The following is a 5496-nucleotide window of genomic DNA, read 5'->3' as shown; positions in this document are numbered from 1 at the left end:
CACGCACAAGGCGCTGAGCGTCATCGGGGGCGTGGCCATGGGCGTGGCCTACGGGAGCGGAACTGGGGCATCAGGTGGTGGGGGAGATACGGATTTCGTAAGAGCAGGGTTTGGAGGCCTGGCTGCTGGAGAAGGAAGGAGGTGTCAGGAGTAGGGCAATGGCAGGAAGGGTGGGGAAAGATTCTGGTGCTCCGGAAAAAAAAAAAGAATGAGGAAAACACTACAAAAATAGAGTTGTAGCACTGATTCCCCATCATCCAAAGGATAAAAGCAGCTTCTCAGCTTGCCATGCGGAGAGCCGCATGACCCAGCCTCTTCCACCTTACCAGCCTAATTTTCGACCTCTCCCAGGGACTTCAGGTTTCCAATTGTCCTGTGTTTTCAGGCCATCAGACCTTAAAATGTCCACACCCTCTCTTCCCCTTGCATTATCAATTCCTACTCCTCCTTCAGCCCTCAGCTCGAATTGTCACCTCCTCCAGAAAGCCTTCCCCAATCCCCCAGACTGGATTTGGTGCTCCTTTTGCTGGGCATCTCTAGCCACTTGCACATAACTTCGTTGTAGCTATCCTGTGCTGTAAGGATTTATTTACATGGTGTATCCCTCACTAAGCTGCTGTTCCTTCAGGGCAAAAGCTATGTCTGATTGCGTCTTCGTATTCCCTAGCAGGTGCCTGGCACAAGGTAAATACTTAATGAATAAACAGCATGGCATCCTCCAACGCACTAAGCATACTTCTGCTTTAGAGCTTTTAGTTTGCTGTTCCCTGTGCCTGGAATGTTCTTCCTCCAGATATTCCCATTCGTGTCTCCACTCAAAGGTCACCACCTCAGAGAAGCCTTCCATAGCCATTTGATCTAAAACAACATTCCCAGTCACTCTTCCTTACCCTGCTTTAATATTTTCTTTAATAGCACTTATAATTATCTGACATATTAAATATTTCTGTGTTTGTTTATTGACCATCTCCCACTACAATGCAAACTCCAGAGGTCTGGGACTTTTTCTCATTCATCACTGTATCCCCAGTGTCTAAAAGAAACCCTGGCATAGTAAGTGCTCAATAAATGTTTATTGAGTGAATAAATGGCATGGAGATGAGTGATAGAGGGATTTTGGAATATAGTGGTAGAGAGGAAGGGTTGCAAACACTACAAAACAGGGAAATGCATAGGTAGAAGTTACAGGCCCCCAACGCCAGGCTTGGCCCTATCAGGAATGGTAGCAAAGACAAAACCCAGGCTCAGCAAAGGAGGGAGTGGGATGAGAGCCAGGTGGAATTCTGGAGGTGGGTCCGCAGGGAGCAGAGCCCTCCTGGGAAAGCCACAGTTCAGGTAGAGGAAATGGGGTGGGCTGGAGATTGAGGAGTTTACTCAGATCTAAAGAAAATATCCACCCTGAGCCCAGGCCTCTCTTGGCCAGATGGTTCCGGAGAAGCCTCAGCATCTGTTCCTCTGTAAATTATCCAGTGCCCCCTCCTGCCTGTCTTCTCTGGTGACAGCCGGAACAATTGTCCAGGAATTCCATCTGCTCCCCTGTCTTCTCCCCTCCACTGCTCATCAACATTTCAGAGTGGAGAGGTGTCCCATTTCCCTGAGCCTAGGGGTGGAAGCTGGTCTGTCCCTTGGTGGAACTGGCCTCAAGCACTCACTCCTCCACCAACACACACAAATAAAACCTCAGCAGAGAGTCCCCAGTCCCTGGAGGGAGGGGTCAGTCATTTTTATTTCCCATTCTGTTCATGCTTTTCAATCCCATACAACTTCTTCTTATTATTAATTTGATAAAATTACACTAAATGAATCAATCATATTGGCTCTTGCAGAGCTTAAAATAAGGGCTCCTTATCATTATACATTTCCACGTGGTTCCCCTTAAATGGCCATACAGTACTGTCAAAATGTAACATTCATTGTGATAGAAGACCACAAACTCAGATTTTTTGAAACAGGACTTTTACTGTTTACTAAAAAGAATCTGCTTAAAGGAAGAAATGAGGAAGCTAGTTTTCTTTTCGAAACAGCTATAACCCCCAGATCTCCTCTCTACCTTTCCGGAAATTATTCTGTGATGCACAGGGAAAGGGAGGCCCATGAACTGTCAGGTAAACAAACTTATAGTATATAAATTTGAAAAGGGATCCAAGTTTGTATTTTGTAAACGAGGAGAGCATAAGTAAATAGAAACGTATCTTTGAAAAGAAAAAGAGTCACAGTCCTCCACAGTTTTTAACTTTTAGGATATGTGAGATAAAGTTCTTTTTACTAGGAGGTGGCTGGTTTACCTCATCACTCCCTCTGTGGATGTACAAATGCATGTGTGTATACCTATATATTCATTAGGCCACAATTACATAGTTGATCCTATCACCATAAGACAACTCTGAGGAAGGTGGTGAAGATTGAAGATCTCTTCTAGGCTTTCAGGGTTTTACAAAGTAGCCGCAATTTGCAGAAGAGTCAGGCTCACTAGGTTTCGATGACAGTTTTCATATGGTTGTGCCTCGGTGTCCACAGGGCTGCAGGCAGGGGCTGCAGGGCCCACCTGCACAAGCGTGGTCAAGTATTTCCCAGGACACAAGCCACCCATCCAAGACCATTCTTTCTCCTGATTTCGTTTGCGTAGACCTAGTCTCCCAACTGGACTGAATGTATTGGTGCAGAGTGCAGGCTTGGCCTGACAGGCTATGTAGGTGGAAAAGGACCTTGGATTAGAAATGAGTCTTGGACAAAGACAGCTATTTGAGCTCTGGGTATTGGAGGAAACTGCTGGCAAAAGAGATGAAACCATCCTGGCTCAGCCCCATAGTCCTTTAAACTGTTCATCATGACAGCTAGAAGGGCCTTAGACCATATGCAGTCTTTTTGGTTGCAATGGACTTTATCTACTAACAGTTTGAAGCCAGGAGCCTGCCTCTATTCTTATTTGTGACCCTGACTGGACATGCTGGACACTATTTACACGGTTATTTTGACAATGATTTCTTTTTTTTTTTTTTTAATTTTATTTATTTATTTATCCCCCCAAAGCCACGGGGCCAGCCCAACAATGATTTCAATACTTCAAGAGGTTATAACTTGGTTTGCTTCCCTAGATTTAAGTTATACCCATTTCCAGGGCCGGCCCTGTGGTGTAGCAGTTAAATGTGCATGCTCCACTGCTGGCGGCCCGGGTTCGGATCCCCGGTGCGCACCGACACACCGCTTGTCAGGCCATGCTGTGGCGGCATCCCATATAAAGTGGAGGAAGATGGGCACAGATGTTAGCTCAGGGCCAGTCTTCCTCAGCAAAAAGAGGAGGATTGGCATGGATGTTAGCTCAGGGCTGATCTTCCTCACACACACACAAACACACTAAATAAATTAAATAAATAAATTTAAGTTATACCCATTTCCTAATTCTTCCATCTATTAATGGAAGTCCACAGCTGCCACGCTGGTGGATAAGCTTTTATTATGTGTAAGTGTCTTTTTCCTAACTCAGGTTGTTGTATTTGATGGGAGCTTAGGAAATGTAATTTTAAAAACCTTGAAACTTGGTGGGATCTTGCATTCTTTGATATTCTTAAAACCGCTTAACTCTTAAAAGGTACTTAATGAAGGCAGGAACTCAAACAAATATTTGTACACCCATGTATGCAATAACGCTGTTCATAGCAGCATTATTACGATAGCCAAAAGACGGAAGCAACCTAAGTGTCCAGCGACAGGTGAATAGCTAAACAAAATGTGGTATATACCTATAATGGAATATTTTTCAGCCATAAAAAGGAGGGAAATTCTGAAACATGCTACAAAATGGATGAACCTTGAGGATATTATGCTAAGTGAAGTAAGCCAGTCACAAAAGAACAAACACTGTATGATTCCATTTATATAAGGTACCTAGAGTAGTCAAATTCATAGGGACAGAAAATAGAATGGTGGTTGCCAGGTGCAGGGGGAAGGGGAGGATGGAGGGTTAGTGTTTAATGGGTACAGAGTTTCAGGTTGGGAAGATGAAAAAGTTCTGGAGGTGGATAGTGATGATGGTTGCCCAACAATGTGAATGTTGGCAGTCAATGTTAAGTCACTGAGCTGTACACTTAAAGATGGTTAAAATGGTAAATGTTATGTTATGTATATTTTACCACAATAAAAAATATTTCCAGTTAAGAAAAATACTTAAGGGGCCGGCCTGGTGGCGTAGCGGTTAACTGCGCGCCCTCTGCTGCAGTGGCCCGGAGTTTGCAGGTTCAGATCCCAGGTGCGCATCGACGCTTGTCAAGCCATGCTGTGGCGGCATCCCATATAAAGTAGATGGGATGGGCACGGATGTTAGCCCAGGGCCGATCTTCCTCAGCAAAGAGAGGAGGATTGGCAACAGATGTTAGCTCAGGGTTAATGTTCCTCACACACACACGCAAACACACACACACACACACACACATATATACTTAAAATATACATCCCGTACATCTTTATATGATACTGAGTCTCGTTTTCTGGCTTCAGGTGGGGTCCCAGCCCTCCCAACTCTAAGGCAGGGACTCCCTGAGGGCAAGGCTTGTCTACCCCCTTGGAGTTTGGGCCTGAAGTGAGAACCTGTGCCTCCCCTCTCAGAATTCAATTTTGAGTCCTGGGGAAGCTTGGAAAGTGCAGAAGCAGCAGCTTACCTCCCTCTTCTGGGCTGCACTGGGACCCGTTTGTCAGGCCCTTCTTCGCTCTGACCTGGTAGGCACTGGGTAGTTCTGCGGTCCTCATTCTCTTTGCTTGATCAGGAGGGCTTCCCTGCATCCCAGGTCAGCACCTGAAATGTGGCCTTGAGTGTGTGTGCTGTCCCATAGGCTAAGCAATTATTTATACATGAAAGGTTAAGAGAGGAGGCCCAGCTTCCAGAAGCTTCAAGTAAACCTCCAGGGTTGGCTCCTGCCACAGCTGCTAGAGGGGCTGGAGCATGACCTGCCTGGGCTGTTGATGCATCCGCGACCCCCTCAGGGGCGCTGGGTGGTTCCAGGGTGGCAGGGGCTTCACAAGTGTGTGAATCCATGGTACCAGTGTGCTTTACGCTCATAATTCTGGATGGGGCGAACCTCTTGCCCTTCCAGACCTGTGCACATGTGTGGGCACACTCTCATGATTCCAAATGGACATGTTTGCTCTCCTGACATTTTGGACACTAGCTACATGACTGTACACTGGGCCCAGCAGCGGGAAAAGCGTCCCCCTCTGCCATTTCTCAATTAACCCCAAAGCCCACAATCAGTATTAGCACCTACCCTAGCCTAGCTTCCTCCTTTCCCCAAACAGGTATCTCCAGGTACCCAAGCATGGCACCCAGGGCCTAAGACTTGGCACTGCAGCCCCTGAGGCACACGACAGGCCCTGCCAACACACACAGAGAGTCAAACATAGCCAAGAGGTGGGGCACAATGGCTGGTTTGGATTTCAGCCCTTGAGCAGCTGGCTCCAACTCCTGCAGTGAGGAAGCGGTGGGGGTGGAGGACAGGAAACAAC

Source organism: Ceratotherium simum, chromosome 13 (genome assembly GCF_057802395.1).
Source record: "Ceratotherium simum simum isolate JZ-2026a chromosome 13, ASM5780239v1, whole genome shotgun sequence".
Lineage (NCBI taxonomy): Eukaryota > Metazoa > Chordata > Mammalia > Perissodactyla > Rhinocerotidae > Ceratotherium > Ceratotherium simum.
The sequence above is the reverse complement of the archived record's forward strand: the minus strand, read 5'-3'. Positions refer to the sequence as shown.